At 30.7% G+C, this 20306-nt stretch overlaps 1 protein-coding gene across 1 annotated transcript in view; it reads left to right on the top strand.

The window, feature by feature from the left end:
• The window catches only part of LOC131841688 (uncharacterized), a 62755-nt gene that overhangs the window by 23619 nt on the left and 18830 nt on the right, over positions 1 to 20306 (top strand). The gene's annotated exons all lie outside the window — the stretch shown is intronic.

Raw genomic sequence — 20306 nt, forward strand, 5'->3', positions numbered from 1 at the left:
TAACGCTAAATTAATGTCGCAATATTAAATACTGTACGCAAACAGTAAATATCCGTTATTCATTTTTGTCTTGACTATTCATCTGACCTTATACATACTACTTCTACATAGGTGTATGTATATCCTTTTAAATGACTACAGTGACATATAAATCTGTGATGCTATACATTTTTCTCGCGATCTTTACATAGTAAACATATTACAGTACATATTATAGCGAACCGCTTGATAAATAATTTATGTATATATTATTTTTAAATTTTATAATCAAATTTTTGACATATTCTTTTTTGTAACATTGTAATATATATTGCTGTCGTACTAGCTGCATTTTATCCAAGCAATCCACAAATCTACATACATTAATATTTATACTATATATACATAATACAAGAGCTGTCATGATTCAGTCGATGGAAAGCTTTACTGTCAGTTAAGGAACCTCTACCTACCACTAGAATATCAGCTTATTAAATATAAATTTATATATATATAATATAAATATATATAATATAAATTTTAATATTTGACAGGTTGTCAAATATTAAAATTTATATTAAATTACGATTAATAATACATATAGGTACCACAGAGTACCTCAAATAATTATTATGAAACTCATAATTTGTGAAAGCACCTTAATATATTTGAATGAAAATCTACTTACATATAATGTGACACCGTAGACCTAAATTGTTTAGGTATCAACTTAATCTTATTTATTAAGATTTTGAGTTTTCAATAAAATAAAAATATAATAGTGCATCTTTGAGAAACAACGAATTACTAACTGTGAATGGGCGTGTCGCATATTCAGAACAAGACTGCGAAAGCCCTCGTAATTCCGTTCGTGACATTTCCAATGATTTGTGGATTTTAACGCATTTTATTTGCACAATCACACAAAATATGTACCTGTGGGCGATTGTTGATTGTGAGTTCAGCTACTAACAGTACTAATGTATATTCTGTGGTGTGGCGACGTTGCAACATATAATATAAGTGATACTCCTACCACAGATAACATAATATTACATACTCCTACTGTTAAGTTAAGATATACATTGGAAACGCACGGACGTCGCTGATGATTTCTATTACTATAAAAATGGTACTAACCTTTTTGATACAACTATGATCGACACTTGGTAATTACTGCTAATTATACATAATATTTTACGTATTATACCTACTTGTAATATTATCATAACTTATTAATTCTAGGGAATCATTTGTGATAGATGTTGTGCTACTACCTTGCATTATCGCTGAGTTTATTTCATTATCAATTAATTAAACAGATTTAATAAAACAGTGTAGGATATATACAAACAACAAGAACTGAGTACGATATAAAAATATCCATTGCTTATCAATAATTACAACACACATAACAGAATAATTATATTACAATAAAGACCAGAGCGGAATTCGGATTTTAAAAGTACGTAAAATACATTTAATATGATAAACGAAATAATTTTTAGTTAAAGAGAAGTTTATTTGAGGTTGTGGTTAAAAATGTTTATGAGAAAGCAACATACTAATGTATATAATATTGCGATCACATAACGTTGTCATAATTACTAGCCCATTTCCCGCGTAATAAATGTGCGAGAGAAACAATGTAAGCCTGTGAGATTCAGTCGATGTACATTATGTAGGGCGATAAATAAGGGCACAATTAAAGTACCCTTCGGACGTTGACTGATATACAGCCTCTTTGCAACGATTACCAGAGCAGGGCTCTGACATCGACCGTACAGAAAAAAAATGAACAGAATCACGTCGGCGCTCCCATCTTATCGATTTATAGGACAGTTATTGCAACACAATTTGGTACATAAAGTTATACCTATATATGTAATATTAATAGACATATGATGCAAAAACTGTACCATTTATGTACGAAATATACATGGACGAAAAATTTTATGAAAGCTTTTATATATATTTTTAATATTATTGCTGAAAAATACATAAAATGATATTACTTACTACCACCATGCATTTAACACACACACATTTTAGTCTTTACGTAATGACCTAATGAGAATCTTAATAACGTTTAAATATAAAATTTAAATGAATTATGAAATGTTAACCACTAGATATAGATGCAGGTATAAAAAACAAATAATCAGGAGTTTTAAATGATACGTACTCAAAATTATCTATCCAAAATATTTCTACTCCATTCTTAATGTTTTTAAAATATTGTCTTTGTTATTATAAATTATTATAAATAAATATGCTTGGACTTCGGATCCAATTCACTAGTTTGAAAAATACTTTCACTCTTTGTAAATCAGGTAGGTACGTTATTCTTAATGATAGAGTCTGTATTATGATACGTAATATATACCAAATCTGAGCTAATATATAAAAAAGTTATCAGCTAGGTTAAAAAAGTAAAAAATAAGTATAAAGAATTACTCATTTTAATGCAACTGCTATGTACGCATATGGATTTAATACAATTTCTGAAACTTTGTAACATCAAAAACATCACTGATGTATTATTTGGCCTCATATATTGAAATAAACTCGAGTATATCTCATTTAGTTTATAATTACTGGCGGATTCATTGACTTGAAATGTTAATCAGAGGAAATGTTAATTAGCGGAAATTTCGTAAATATTACGATAGCAGAACCACTTTATACTTAACTAGCGACCCGTCCCGGCTTCGCATAGGTAGAATGTAGATACTAATATGGGGCAGTATGGAGTGATATTATGCTAATAAACCTTTCTCTTAAATCACTGTGCTTACTGCAGAATACTGTAATTAAATAGTATCGTTGAGTAGTTTAAAAGATCTAAGCGATCAGACTTCATTGTACGTGGGTAATAAGCGATCCTTCCCGACTTCGCACGGATGCACACGAATCTTTAATATCTCGAGTTGTTCTATACTATACTACGCATGTATGATACATACTCACTCACTCTATCTATTGCTAAAAACTGCATCAAAATCCATTGCATAATTAAAAGATATAACAACAGAACGAACAGACAGTGGCGGCGACTTTGTTTTATACAATGTAAACAAGATACTAAATTGACTTTGTACCGAACCATAAAAAATGAATTACTTGTACAACAACAAAGAACAATATTAATATTATTATTAATAATACAAGAAATTAGCATGAAGATTTATTAAGGCTTTATTAAGGATTATGTATTTATTAAAATATTCACTTCAATATCTAAAATAGTAAGCTTAATAATAGCTTGAAATGTTAATGATTTCACAAACAAACACGTTAATTGCTATTTAAACAAATACATTTATACTTGATACAAATTTGTAATTGAACTTACGTTACATTTTATACATAACCATGCTTAAAATTCCACTCTTTCATCAGGTAAAATTTTATTTTTCTAATTAAATATTTTAGTTGTATATTTACTGTTCGAACTATTAATTATTTTTTGTAATATGGAAACATATACAGTCCACGCAGAGGTAGGTACATATTAGGTACAGTTAGTATCTATAAAATGTTACATAAACACTTGTATAGAATGCATATAGGTACAAGTCAATTCTCATTCGCACCAATTCGGTCGCATCCTCAAGCAGTGTTCCATTTTTAAACTTTTAAAAGAATATGCATTCGTATTTTAAAATCGTGATTATTTATAGTAGTAGCGTCTAATAAAAGTTACCACTGAATACCACTACATTTTAATTACTGTATAATTAAAAAGTTTAACCCCTCTTGCTTAGAAAATCACTATTAATTTTAGGTAAATGACAGAGATTTTTTTTTATTATTATGTGATTGTTATAGATGTTCTACGTTAAAAATTATTGTTTACGATTTTTTTTCTCCATATGAAAAAAAAATACTATAATAAAACTAAACTGAGCAGGTAACTATATTTTCTACTGTAATTATTTTTGTACGTGTAGCGCCACCTAAGGGTCTCAGACGTGAAACATACTACAAAGCTCAAGAATTTTCTTCAGGCGGGCGGAATGTGGCAGCTCTATACGAGAAATCTGTTTAGTTTCGGATGGATATACTAGATGTCGCTGTAATTTTTGTTTACTCTACTAACAGATTAAAAATAAAGACAGTGAAATACTATTTCAATGGTTATGGTTTATGGTTAAAATATTTTCTTATTACTTCGATTATATTTAAATATATGTATCTAATATGTACTAAGATTTTTAAGATTTTAAATTTCGAGTAAATAAAATATCAAGTCAAAAGGAAAAAAAGTTTTTTTTAAATATTGTTCTTAATATGAGTATGAAGTATATTTATCATACCTATTTCAATATTATCAAATATATTTGTATAAACATAATATACAGCACGAAGAATTTCTTCACTTTCATGCATATTCAGTGTATATTGTAACGAAAATGTGCAATATAAACTTATATGTTAGTATACCCATTTAACTTCTGCTAGCTAAGTATGTAAAAAGTATTTATTATACTCTTATATGATTCTTACTCCCTACAATCCCAACAGATATTTTGTAAAGTATTTCACTTAATCTGTGAAAGAAAGTGAAATTCTGATGTAAGTTTTCGAGGCTTTCCTTTTTGTTGGAAGTTTTATATTTAAGATTTTTCTAGAGCATCAGCCGCAAAACCTTTGTGTACTGCTGCACAAGGACGATAAAATATATCCGTGCCTATATGAATATTTCTATTACAGTTTAGGGTGTGCAACCGCTTGATTTATCATAACAACCCACTCATATTATCCCAGTGTATTACGCGTCTCTCCCAATAAACAATATTAATTAGCCATCCACACCTGTATTTTGGGATGACTGAAGACTCTAAAAAATCGTCTACGTGGGTATCTCCGTTGCCGCTACGTGTTCTGTATGTTCTGTTTCGGTTGAAAAGTCAAGATGTCTTTGCCTTCCGGAATAGCAACTCATGAGCAATACCTCGGGCGTCACTTGATAAAGTGATCTGTAGTGCTGTTCATGTATATACACGATGGTTCCTCATCAGCAGGTAGACCGTCAGTTTGACAGTCTATTTACTATAAAAATAGACTTTTTTCTTCTTTTTAACTAATTCGGCCTTCTCCAATGTTGGTCGCAGTTGGGCTTTATAGCTTCATCGGACAATAGGGGGCGTGTGCAGATGGCACTCCATACCCTCGGAAGAACATGGGACGGCTTAAGGTTCCTGCCTGACAGATACAACTCTAGTCTGAGTAGCTGTGTACATGTACGATGCTCCGACTGATTAGATGAACTGACGACTTCAAGAAGGTGGACGGGAGTAGATGGATACAGAAGGCGGAAGATTGTATATAGTGGAAGGCATTGGGAATGGCCTATATCCAACAGTGGATAGGGACAGTCAGAGGTGATGATGATATTAGACACAATTTGTTTTTACTTTCTAAAACAAAGATCGAATTGTGATAATTATTTAGTATGTAATCCCCACTATTAAGGTAGCAAAGCTCAGAGAGAGGGCCAGTGATTATAAGAAGATAAGCCATTGTCGATGTTTATGACTTATAAGTACTCAATCAACTTAATCTCTCCGCTATCCACCTTGAAAACCAACGTGGTTTATTCCTATAACATGAGGATGGAAACAAGGTGAGAACGAAAATGATGTCATTCTGCACAATGTGGAGCACAGTGGGCTTCATGTTTTCTTTTTCGGTCTCGCCCTCCCCTCCTCTTGCCAGCTTCATTAGCGTTTTTTCAGAAGTTGTGAGATTTGATACAACATTATACAAGTACAAGACGAGTGAAGTAAAATCAAAGCTTATAATAAATCTTGTCTTCAATGCGTACACAAATGGGGCGAGTGTGATTATGACATGATGTCAACAGACTTGGAGTGGTTTATTTGAGTGAGTCTGGTTACTAATAACGTCCTGTCAGCCACAGACATAGTAAAATATTTGATTATATCTAAATTTGTAGTGTGTATAGAGCCTGCACTATTATGAATATAACATTAAAGATCACAATTTGTTCAATCGAGGAGGAGGACAAGTTTGATGATAAGAAAATCATTACTAACCACTAAACAAGGTAAGGGATCTAATCTACTTAAAGCTTTAGATTATTTGTACATATTAGTAGAATCACAAACAAATGGACAGACAACTTGATGGTAAGTGGTAACCGTCGCCTATATACATAAACAGTTCCACGGTCACGTGACGCCGTGTTACCCTTAATGTTTACCATAATAAAAACTAAATTTAGCAAAGAAATTAAAGAAATATATATTTATGTAACGCATAAGTTCTTTGTTAAGTTCTCACAAAACAATTTTTTAGAATCATGATTTTAATTACTAACTAGATTTTTATTACAATTGCGTGTAACTGTCGCTTGTAACCGTACTGTTGTACATTTTATGTAGGCTGCTTTCGTGACCGATTTCATATCACATAGTTCATGGACTTCTTAACTACGCAGAATAAGTAAATTTATGTACGAAAAATTTATTAATTCAATTTTAAACCCAGAACATAACTAGCTCATTTAAAATACACAATTTCTTTTTCGTACGTATTAGATATAAATTACTTACTGATATTAGAATAAGACAGAAGTGATGCAGTTTACGCTGTAAACTGTTAAGTTACGTCCGTCTTATTACTATATGTATTATGTGTTTTACATCTATAAGTTACGCTGGCAACAGAATACATAATAGTTTAATTAATTCCATTAAAGTCTGACTAAAATTGTGGGCCACCTATACTGGAGAAGGTTTTGGAAAGCCACCTAAAGTAAATTTAAGTCATGCGGGAACCATCAGACCACATGACAATTACAGTACCTACTTGACATGTGTACCCAGTCCAGAAGCCGCGGCAAACCCTACCTCACATGAATGTCTACTATTAAAAGGAACCTAAAACACGTCGAATTAATATCCCCGATGACCCAGGATAGACTATCCTGTCGAAGATTGACCAGCGGGCCGACCTCAAATAAATGAGACTAAGGCCACGTAAAAGAAGTGAAGAAAAACTGAATTAAATTGTGACAACATTAGTAGTAATAATATATTAGTTTCATTTATAATAAGTCCAGTATAGCCTTTATAGGGTCGGTACATAGTAACCAATCTTATAATGAATGGCATAAATCATAATATTTAATATAAACAATAAGACAAGGGTTTAATATACTGAAGCTCAAGTAAACGAAATTTCCTCCTTTGAAATATAATATAGGTATCTTATATGGTATAACCCCATTCTGATTGCTCTTTTGTTGAGGATGAAATTTAGATGCTTGTTGAGGGTGTAAATGGATGTATACACTTACGAAAACAAACGTTTTTGCACTCGCGATGTTTATGTGAATATAATTAATAGATAGGTTCACCATTTTATTACCATAAATAAATTCGAAACAGACTACATAAGTGGTATAATCGACATTCATATATTATCCTTAAAATGTTACTAATACAAGTAGCTATCCTAAATCTATATTATTGAGAGATAAGTTCTAATTTTCTATCAACAGATTGGTACTATCCAAATTCTATACCCAGCCCTCGGCCTCACTGACTTTATTATTGCAATAAAGCGGATTCAATCATTTTGTCGAGGATATATTTATGAATGCCTTATATATGTATATGAACAAAAAAATGCCACAACGAAACTATTTCTATTATCTGCAAATATTCGAATTTCCGAAAATTTAAAACTTAATTAAAATTACATTTTTAAATATTTTATATAATTAAAAACCTACCTATTTTATGTTAAATTCAGATACATTCTTTATAATACTTACTTATCTGTGGCACTCGTAGAAGCTAATTTCCGTGAAGTAAGAAACATTGCCAATAATAAAAGATTTTCACTTTCTTGCATTTAGCATGTATTATCTCCGTACAATATTGCGTTTTGCATGAAAAAATATAAATAAATCATTGCTTGTTACAACCTACGACGGTCTTGTCGCGGGGCTGTAGTTTGCGTTTGTACGCGCCTTGCAATTTTTATGCAGCAGGAAAATTAACTTTTGCTGCATTGTAGCCCAGCTTTTTGTACAAAACTGGTAGTTAATTTAATTTAATCAACCCGCTGCGTGAGTGAAATTTTTATTATACCATGTAAAACGTTTTCAATGTTTTATATTAACTCAAGGTTATATTCGTGTAATAAAGATTGAAAGTATACAATAATGTCAAATGTGAAACTATTTTAATATTTATATCTACAGTGGGAATAATAAAACGTAAGAATTTTTGTGCTTGATATGATTTATAATAATTGTAACTGTTACCCGCTTCTTCTGCCCAAAGTTTCATTTTAAATTTAATACCACCCGTTTATTTCGTAATAAGGTAACAATCAAACAGACAGACATTTATAACACTTTCGAATTTATAATATTCAGGGTCGTTATTTATGAGTAATATTTGTTACTAACTTTAATAATTGTAATATTTACTTATGCCGCTTACGTCCTTAATATAAATACTAGTTATGAGTTACTTCTATAATATTCTAATTTTTTCCGATTAGCTTTGTCTTAAAATTATAGTTTTTGTATAAAACTACTGAATCTTTCTACGTATTTTATTTATTAGCTCTATATAATATAATCATATATGTATTTATTAATAAAAATCAAATGACCAGAATGTAGAACCCATTTATTTTTAAATCAATTAAAATTATTTCGTGAACATTAACACCGCGCCTCCTAGTCCCACGGAGCTTGTTTTATGGATACTAGACAACTGAAGACTTAGTTTTTTTTGTAAATAGATACATAATATATATAGAAAACACCCAGACCGATAATAAAACATGCATACTTACGAATACAAACGTGCGAGGAATAGAACCCGCGACCATCGCCGGTAAACCTAGACCAGGGACGTCAATTAAAAAAAATAATAAATTTAAAAAATAGGTAGATATCGCTTCAATTTAATACAAAATCTTTCGTTTCGATAACTTTATAGTACCTAGACATAATTAAAAGCAATGTGCACTGAATGCTCGATGAAATGAGTCGGACTTGTTCGTTCGGATCAGTAGTTATGAGGTGCGAGGTCGGAGCTCGGCGGCAGGGAACACATGCAGGGTTGATTGGCCCTTGTTGTTTGATTTCCTCGGGCTGGTTGCTGCCACCTCGTTGCACATCACTGACTCCAGGGGTGCCAACCGTACGCCAATCCTCCTACAAGAACGAGATTTTTGACCTTCGGTACGTGGATATTTTCATCCTCGTGCAAATGTATAAGAAATCTTTATAATAAAAATAGGGCGATATATGAGGTTAAAGATCCAGATTGAGCTAATTTACGAGATTTTATAAGATCTTTTTTCTAGATATGAAGCAAAGTGCTAGTGTTAGTTTATGGTTGGCAACCCTGACTGGTTCGCTCATGCCCGCTGCTGTTTGTTTTGCTCCAGTATATTAACGTTAGTTCCCTCTTTTATTATGTTAGGAACACAGGCGTTCCACATGAGGTAACTTGTACCTCTATTACTGTTTTACTTATGACATTTTCAACTTTTTGAATATTGTTGACAAAACAGCGAAAGAGGCGTAGTTATATTCAACGACCATTTTTATGAAGAGGAAGGTCCTCAATTAGACTTTAGTATTTGTGTGTTACATGATACCAATAGCTTACCAATGACACTTATACCAATGCACTATGTGTCTTAACCCATGTAATTTCAGTATATGTTTTACCCGTGATCATGGCCGTTGAAACACTGCCGAAATATCGGGAACTCAACAAAAATAAAGCGTGGTAAGATCCCGTGATTTACTAATTATACTTATTAAATTAAATAGATTATTATTTCAACGTAATAAAAAAGAAATCAGACTAATCTTTACAGATTGCGTGTCACAACACTATGATCAAGTTAAAGTTAATCCTGCTGCCTCACATTTTAATACTATAATGGTGAAAGAGAAAAATAGTGTGACATTAATTATTTTTGTCACGATCTTTTGCGATTGTCGTGTGGAGCAGACCTGATATCTTATTGATTAATCAAAACTCTAAAAATGATAACTTACTTTTTAAATATTCCTTACTAGTAACAATACACTTTAAGTGAATTCATCACCATAATATGACATAGTAACCGGCACCACCATACGGATATCATAATTTAATTTACATTTTGATGTCAACGGTATGCCTCCGAAACAAAACACTGCCTTTAAACCAGACCTACCTGTATTAGTGTTACAAAGCAAGCTGCTTGCTACGGAATTAGGTGAAAAAAAAGATTCATGCAATGACTTTGTACAAAGTCTACCTCGATGTAACTCATTCTTTAATTTCATTTTTGTATAGAAGAGAAAAATAGTTAAATATTTCTATGCGAGAAACTAAAAACTACAATTGCCGCATTTCCATCATACTTTCGTTACTTTTCTATTATTCCAAATTTTCAGTTTTACGCAGTTTATTTATGCCTGGCTAATGGAAATGACGTCACAAACGCCAACCACTGCTAAGTATAACGGATTATGAAAAGCCGTGGTTATTGTGATAATAATCTGAGGCCGGTTAGCACACTGCAGCTAACTGGTTAGTGTGACAGGAGGCGAGGCCGACGCGACGGAAACGAACTGTGGGCAGTGCGACAGATATCATCGAACATTTTTAATATTTTTTTAAGCTTTGATTTCTTAAGATTTTCCATTATAATTTATGTATTTAATTATTCTTGATTTTTATGATAGGTACAGATTATTGCAACTATTGTATCACAATTAACGTTCGTATTTTTTATGTAATTGGAATGGAAACGCCACACATCAGTGTGGAAACCGTATGGATAGAGCATTACGACATCACATTGTCATGTGATGCCCGTGATATCACTCATACGTTACCTTTCCGGGAGGTTTCTGTGATTTAACTACCTTATCTCATACTACTGATGCATCACTTTAAGTTCCGTAAATAAATTTAAATAAATGGTATATTGTGTATAAAATTTACTAAAAAAGCAAGAAAATGGCTTTTTTCGGGTATATATATTAGTAATATAGGTATATTAGTGAATAACTTTCAACAAAACGGTAAGGCTGAATAATAAACTAATATCAAATTTAATATGCATTGCATTCGAACTAGATTCAAGTAAGTGGAACTCCAGAGAATACTATACGGGTAAGTACAATTGAAATTGTATGACATCCAACTTTTACCTACTTAACTACTACTTAGGGCTTGTGCTCATTTGGTAGTTTTATTTTCTCTTTGTTACTTAACAACAACACCACTCGTCTTTTTGTTAATTAATATAATGAAGGTCATTTTTATCATTTCATGTCTACAATTTTGCGTCTTCCATTTATAGTTTCTGTCTTCTATCACCAGCGCCAGCTTTGTACCTAATAGATGTAGGTGTGCTGTATAATATTCTAAATTCTAAAACAATGTAATTTTAATTTTATTGAAATATATCAATTATAAAATAAATTTCTAGTCTAGATATAAAATAAAATTAGTTATAAAAATACATTTTAGGATTAGATGTTAACAATGATTATGAACAAGGAATTACGTAATTTACTCTACGAAAAAGGTAATTACGTAATTTCATATGTTGATATTATTTAGGATTATCGCTAGTAAAAAAAATACAAATAAGCTTCTTTGAAATCGAAATTCAATCAGTTTCTTTATTTCCACTATATCCGCTTAGTCGTCCTTCGTTGACTATGACAAGTTTAAATTTCCCCTGAGATAACCAACTGACGAACTTGTATATTCAATGTCAATATTTAAGCATCGCTTCACATCTCAATTGCTAATAAATATAATCCCAAGTTGTAAACAAATGCATGACAAGTAGAACAAAATAAAGTAGATACTTTTTATATTATGTTAAAATTATTAAACAATGTAAGTGAAGCAGATAGACAGTCTTATTCATTCATATATTAATATTTAATTCTAGCAATAACGCAATGACCTATTTACTTGTTATATCGCTGGTGTAGGCAATCCACTCTTCAAATAAAAAACGCCGCTATTAGGGATAACTGGGTGAACCTTAGCACAAAAATATTTATTGACTGAGGACTGAATGTTATATAGACTCAGTTTGCACATGTATTTAATTAATATATTTATAACGATTTTTGTCAATGTAGAAGAGCAAATTTTATATAAATACATACATGAACGATTTTAAGATACTTTTTGTTAAATGAAAAGATAACATTGCGTTATAGTTCACAAAAGCGAAATCATTTAGAGGACTGCATTAAAAACACAGCTGTATGAATATACAATGGAATATTTTTATATAAATATAGATTTTTTTATTAAAAAGAGTAATCTTCGTTTTATACTTACTTATATTTTTAATTATAAGTTTCATGTCAGTTGAAGCACTAATAAAGAGTACCATAAAATTTATTGCACTCCCTATACATACAAGCTAAAATATAAGAACATTAAAATATAGTGTACATATATGTGTGAAAACAAATATATTATTGGTTACACCACGTTTTTCACACGAACAAGAAATCTTAATTCGACCAAGAAGAGGAAGACGAATCGGACACAAAATGCTACCAAGACTTAAACACCCAGAGGTCCGGTGCCGACCAAATATTTTAAACGTTTTCTCTATTTATATATCCTACGAAGTATTTGATAAAAAAAATATACTCGCAAAATATAGATAGCAGCAACGGTGGAAGTTTGAATTACACTGTATCAAAAAGCGCCCGATACCTACTTACCTCAAAGTCGTGACCTTAGACTAATATTTAATGACCAATATTTAAAAATAATGTAGACATAGTAACAACAAATACTAATTATATTTATTAGAGTCTTAATATATTACAGAATTAACATTATAATAAGTACCTAAGTCCTGACTTGTTATTGCTAAGCTGAAATTTCTACAACTAAGTATACATTCCAAATTGGTACAACTTCAATATACATAGGGCATGGTCTATTTATATATCAAGCATAGTACAGCACAAAGGATTTTAGAAAATTCATTGCTAATTATAAATATATTTATACAAGCTCTATTTCATTAATAAATATTACAGATATAGATATATAGGTTCATAAATTTGTATTATAGTACAAAACAAGTATTAAACATTAACGTACTTAATATAATCTACTAAATGAAAATTTGAAAGAACACCTTCACAAGTCATGAAAAACAGCTTAATCGCATATGCAAAATAAATATTTGAATTGAACTTTCAAAGTTTATGACTTAATCATACTCAGACAACTCATCGAATTTAGATGAAATGATGAAATTTTGGTACTTATCTATCTACTCATATTTGCCACGAAAAAATTGGACTATAATAAAACTCGATGGCGTTGCTTAGATGATATGAATATATATAAATACACACTGTTCCTAATCGAAGAATTTTGGAATAAATAATAGAACATAATCAAATGATATTAAAGTAAAGGAGTTGTTACAATTCGATTTTTTCACTGATACGTTTTGTTTCTTATTACGTATTTATGCTATTGAACAGATATGTAATTTAATACCTACTAATATATTTTTGTGATATCTATTCTAACAGGTAAATATAACAAAATTGTGGCCTAATTATACAAAATAATAAAAAGACCTATGTCTATTCATTAAAATTTGGCCTTTAGACCAATATTTGCAAAAACACTGTCGATATTTAGTTAAAAAATAAATTCATGGATCAATTACGGCTACGTGTACCAACTATATTCACACATCTTATACAATTCCTACATATATAGTCCATTTATTTTGTATATCAGCAAAATTGAGATTCACACTTTGTCGATAATATTAATTTATTAGTAAAATCCATATCCATATTTGGTCAATATCTGGTTTTATCAGTAATGTCAATTTGACAAAGTAGTAAAGTGTTTACACATATACAGGTTCGTGACATACATACCCTACCTAAATTCCAAACTGAACAAATAACGACATACAAGTACATAGTACATACTGTATTAAGAAATACAGTATATAAAAACACTACTGCCATGCATTTATATTTTTAGTAAGTGCATTACTAGTAATAGTAAAAATAAATGCCATAAGGACCGCCATGCACCGTTACTTGTATATTTATGTCATTAAATTATTAATAAATTAATTAAATTTATCTCTGTGGTAGTCTAAAATAGAGATATTATCTACAATGGACAGGAAATGGTTGAATTATATGAGTTCATCTGATACAAATTATACTATAGGATAATGAAACAGACCGTATATTTATCGTTTCAGCCCAATATTCCACCTATTGTTAGATATTATAAACTTTGTAACAAGTCATCTACTTTGGTCACCCCAGTCTCAACTATTTCAGCCACCATGGAAGTTTGCGATGTATGCTTCTGTTGAATAGTGAGAGAAGCTAATGAAATCATAGGAAAAGAGGCTCCTACCTCTTATCCTGTAACTTCACGTAATACACGTGTTAATTGAAAGCACTAAGATGATGACATCTCATCTTAGTCCTACGGATTGACAACACATGAGCTGTCATGATAACGTGACCTACAGAGGTCTCTTCGAGTATATAGGAGTTGGTTACCACTCGCCATTAGTTGACCAGTGAGTTTTTTTGCCATTCCTACATAAAAAAATGTGTTATATGAGTTGTTTACAGGAACTTTCCCCTTAAGAAAACACAGGTGAAGTATTTTATCAATCATTACGGGCAGCGGGTGCGCGGGTCGGCGCGGGCGAGTGGCACGGCAGCTGTCCTCTGCGGCAGTTGAGCGTCGCGCCGGCCGCTACGACACGCGCCTCCTCTATATGTACTCGTAGCCCGCGAGCTACGACACGACACGTATCAACAGTCGTGTAATCCACATGGTTTTTAAAATATATTTAAATAAATCCATAAGCTAACTTACATTAAATAAAAAAAATATTATATAAGTAATGTAATACAGACTTTAAATGTATAATTAAAAACTGTGTTTCAAATAAGAAACTAAATTAGTTTTTAAAAGTTACATGACTTTGTTGCATTATTACAATGTAATTATTTCTCTTTTCATATAAGATAGAGAGAAACATGACTGCATCTACTTTTATTACTTTGTATTTGATTATTTTCTCTTAAATGACAATAGTACATAATTCCACATACTTCTTTTCTAATATACTTTATTTAGATACCTCTTTTTTTTCTTTATAAATGTCAACTGTCTATTTATTTTAAATTTAAATATCGAATGAACTTCGAACGCTTCTAATATTTTTCAATGACTGAAAATATTCGAAAAATGGATTCAATTTGGCTTAATTGTACCGTCAATTATTGCCCCTTCAACATCTGAATGTGAATATATTTACTTATATGTACTTTACGTACATAAATATTAATTTTCTATCACATCCCTACACTTTCATTAAATTATCATTACATGTTCTTTTGTAAATTGCACTTAACTATAATATATATTTTTTATATAATAAATATTTAATGTACAACGCGTGCATAATTTGCACTTGAAAGCACAATATCTGCGATATGATAGTTTTTCTACGAATTTGGTGATGGTATTGTTATATATAATTTTAATTAAAACAATACAGAGCCTTACATTATTTTTAAAAATAATATGAATCCTGTACCACTCTGTATTATTTTATTGAAACATTAATTATGTTATATGTTCGTTTCTATTTAATAAAAAAAGGCCCTCAATTGGCCTATATATTTTCTAATACCTATTATATATTGAAGTTCTTTCATCTGAAAATTTAAATAATACTGTATTTCAATTGATTATTTTTGCATTGTTGCTCTCATATTAGATATGTAAAAAAATATATTTTTTTAATTTTTGTAGAACAAGTTATGTGAACGTTAAAGCAAGTAGAGTATGAAAGTAAAATTTTATGTGCACGTCTATCTCAGACGAAGAACGGGTCTGAGTTTCAGTAACTTAATAAAGTTAATTTTCTTTGATATAATAATGTACAAATTAGGGCTTAAATGAATTCTCTTGTAGCTGTAAATTTAATATGAAATATGTATAAAGAACTCTTGTCATTTAAAAATATAAAGATTGCAATCCTGATGCAAAAAAAAATACGTTTGTTTAAAAACGAAAATAAATATAAAAACTAAAAGTAAAAACTAAAAACTATACTTAGCTTTTAAAAACTTTATCAAAAAATTTCTGTCATATACATACTGCCCTGTTTTTAATTCAGTTTTTTTTATTAATTGTTCTCAAGAAACATTACAATTTTCAGCAAAGTATTTCCCATTATTCTCCCATTAATTCAAAAATTGTCAATTCCAATTTCTCAATTTGGTTTAGTTTTAATTAATGATCCAGTTACTTTGTAAGAATTTCAGATTTGTAGTACAAATATTTTCAAACATTTTAAATTAGAAATTCAACCAAGCTAAAAAATGCATGAGATGACAAGCAACGTACAACAAATACGTAATTTTAAATATATCTTATTATTATTAATATTATAAACTCGAAAGTTTGTGAGTATAGATGGGTGTTTTATTGCTTTATCATGCAAAAACCACTAAATGGATTTTGATGAAACTTTACAGTAATATAGCTATAGCATCAGAATAACATATAGGCTAAAAATTTAACGTGGGTGAAACCGCGGGCACAGATAGTATATAATAAATATGTCTTACAGACAAAACAGTATAATGATTAAATAATACCTAACTGTAAATACCAAAGTGTGTTTTAATGTTACCACTGAAAAAGAGTAATTTTTTTTAAAATTCGTGATCGTGAAGAGTAATATTATAGGTTCAAATATATCCCGCTGAATAATGTCCATAACTCGCAACGTCATAGAGAACCTTCGTGACCTCCATGGTGGTGGCGTGGTGTTGCTTTTTGATATATAGGCTGGATGGATTTTAATACAATGTTTCGTTAAATTTATCTTAATTAAAGCTTTAGGGGAAATCGTTATAATGCTGTGAAAGGGTCAGACCACCATTCAAAATAATATCAACATCGCACCTACATGGCGTGTTTTTTTAGAACTACAGTTGATGAATAGATTAAGAATGTACTTTATTTAACAATATGAAAATTACTACTAAATTAATATTCAAATAAATCCATATAAATAAAAGTTTTAAATTAGTGAAAATTCGGATAACGGCACAAAATAAGTCACATTGACCTTGTGGCTTTTCAATATATGTTTTATGTGTTTTTTTGTATATATTGTAGGAAAATGTTTGAAATTTACAGAGAACTCTGATTCTAATTCTAATTGAATTAATAAGTAAATCCTTTTATTCATATTCGTGTTCATTTATATCTGAGTTTAATACTAGGTATTGAAGAAGAATAGATGATAATCCCCATCGAGCGAGGATCGTATTCGCATATAAGAGTCGACTAATCCGGGCCCATGGTAGGTAAGGGGACAGGACAAACAGCCATCCGCCTATTTAATCCACCACAGAATAATAATAATAATATTACTGACTTGTATTGCAACATAACAGTTGAATGGATAATACATACATAAATGTTAGTTTATGCGTAGTCTAATACACGTCGGTAGTATAATGATTCTATGGTCTGGCCTATCTTTTTTTATTATTATTAATTTTTTTTCATAGTGTAGTCAAATTTACCGGATTGAAATGTCTGGTCTTATGTGCCATGCCACGCTAGCAAGAAGTATATTATGCCAATAATTCACTTTACGTAATGTATTTGAAAAACGTTAAAAATGTATTACAAATTTACACAATAAATGTTAATGGTAAAAAACCATCTCGTATTCAGTTGCTACGTAATGTATTCAGTTTTTATTCATGACAGCTGGCGTAAAATAATAAAACATATGTAGTTTTGCCTACTGCACATTTGTTCATTGTTTCGAACCAAGTATTTTTAGACCAAAGCCCGCTTATCAATAATTACATCAATAACACAATAAAAATGTCTACCTATCTTGATATTTAATATCCCTTTGTGACATTTGGTTCCGTTGTTATATAATAATAATTGGGGTAATTAAATATATAAGATCATTTTATATATATTACACTTTCAGGATATCAGTTTCGGGCCATCAGTTAGTCGGTCATTAGATATAAATTAGATATGCGACTCATATACCAGAGTATGAATAGTGATGAAAACAAATAGTAGTTCTCAATACCTACTCTATAAAAAATCAAGAAGATAGATATATATCTAAATTTCCAAAAGAAAGGTAAAAATACAATTGGGAATTACCATTTGTCTGACTAATACACGTAAATCATGTCGTGTATACGAATTGCGAACTTTATTTTGCGCAAATTTCTTTCCTCATTTACGATTTTTTCCGCAAACTTATGAATGTATAGATTATTTGAGCGCAATTTTTTTCTGCACTGCGTATAACTGAAAAGATTTCTTTGATTGCGGTAAAAACCATGCTGAAATTACGTAGTATGATTGACCTCTTAGAATAATATACGTTATTTTTAAAGTATAATAGTACGGTAATAATATTGTTAATATGTGTTCAAAATTATGTTATAAAAATCTTAGAAAGTGTATAATAAATAAAAAAACATTTTCTTTTGAAATACAGTATACAAATTTCATAAAATATTCAAAGAATGATTTCATGATCACAAAATTCACAATCTCTGCGAAAGAATTCTTCACATATTAAGATGTATTTTTTATCAATCGATTTGAAAATTGAGAATGTTCACAATTCATCTCCATTTTTGTATGTTACGGGATACCTTTACCATTTATGGACTTTTAATGATGCTATCTGCAATCGATATGATGTTGTTTCTAAGTCCGATACTAATTAAATTAAACAAATTAAGCTGAAGGTATTTATAAACATTCTATTGTTATAACTAGATACATTTCGAATTGACTTACAAATACACATAAGTGCTGTAATAGAGCTAAATAAATACAGATATTTTAGTTTGATTTGCTTTAGGCAACTAAATATGTTTTAAACTGTATATATTTAACATATATATTTTCCTGAAACATATACGTATACATATTGCAGGACCCATAATCTGAGTATATAAGAAAACAGTATAATCTCCCTCGGTATTTTACTCTTTTTGTACCTCACCAATATATAGTAAATTTGCATCCGACAGCTTTCAGTTTCCAGTAAATTCAACCTCTGCACACTTGAGAAATTCCCAGTAAACGATCTATCAATTGCATGTTACAAACTATATACTGTACAAGTGTATACATATTTATCCAAATCAAAAATTATTCATTTTTTTTCTTAATAACGCAATAGGAAACATACTTCATAAGTCGCTGCCTTACTAAAACTTTGTAAAAGTTAATACCTTATTTTTATTGTAGTTAATGCCTAGTGCATAAAAATTTTATTAGGAATGCTATATGCTACATTCACATCAGAATTATAAACAAAGAGTACAGGTTTTGTATCTTTAGATAATGTATATATATTTATAACACAGGGGACAAACGAGAATGCGGCTCACCTGATGGTAAGTGATTACCGCCGCCCATGAGCACCCGCAACACCAGGGGAATTGCAAGTATGTTGTCGGCCTTTTAAAAAGGAATAAGCTCTTTTCTTGAAGGTTTCAATATCGTATCGGTTCGGAAATACCATTGCTGGAAGGTGATTTCACAATGTGGTTGTGCGAGGCAAAAAGTTTCTAGAAAACCGTACTGTGGAAGACCGCCATTCATCCAGATGATCAGGATGGTATTTCAGTTTCTGGCGGGTGGTACGTTGGTGAAACTCAGTAGCTGGTATTAATCCGAACAATTCCTCAGAACACTCCCCGTGATATATGCGGTAGAAAATGCACAGAGATGCAATATCTCGCCGCAAAGCCAATGGGTCGAGTCTGTCTGTCACATAGACGTTGATTACCAATGATTCTGGCTGCTCGGTTCTAAATGCGATCAAATGGAAGTAGCTGGTATTGTGGTGCTCCGGCCCAGAGATGAGAACAGTATTCCATATGCGGCAGGATCTATGCGATATATATATGGTAGATAGTAATCTTCCGTACAACGGCATCTATTTGAAGTCTTTTATAAAGGAATATACTCTGAAGAATTGCATTGTATTGAAAATAAATCGTAACACAATATAAAATGTCTTATACATAGGATTATATCACGCACACATAGGGTAAAGAGGAATTCTATCTATAAATCCTCGGATATAAGCTCTGAGGTTTCATAGAAAATCAGAAGCAGAAACAGAAGTAGAAACGTCACAATAGCGATATATTCTTTATTTTACTAACAGAATTCCATATATTTATGTAT

This window comes from Achroia grisella, unplaced genomic scaffold (assembly GCF_030625045.1).
Source record: "Achroia grisella isolate CSIRO2021 unplaced genomic scaffold, CSIRO_AGI_Agris_v1 utg18712, whole genome shotgun sequence".
Taxonomy (NCBI): domain Eukaryota; kingdom Metazoa; phylum Arthropoda; class Insecta; order Lepidoptera; family Pyralidae; genus Achroia; species Achroia grisella.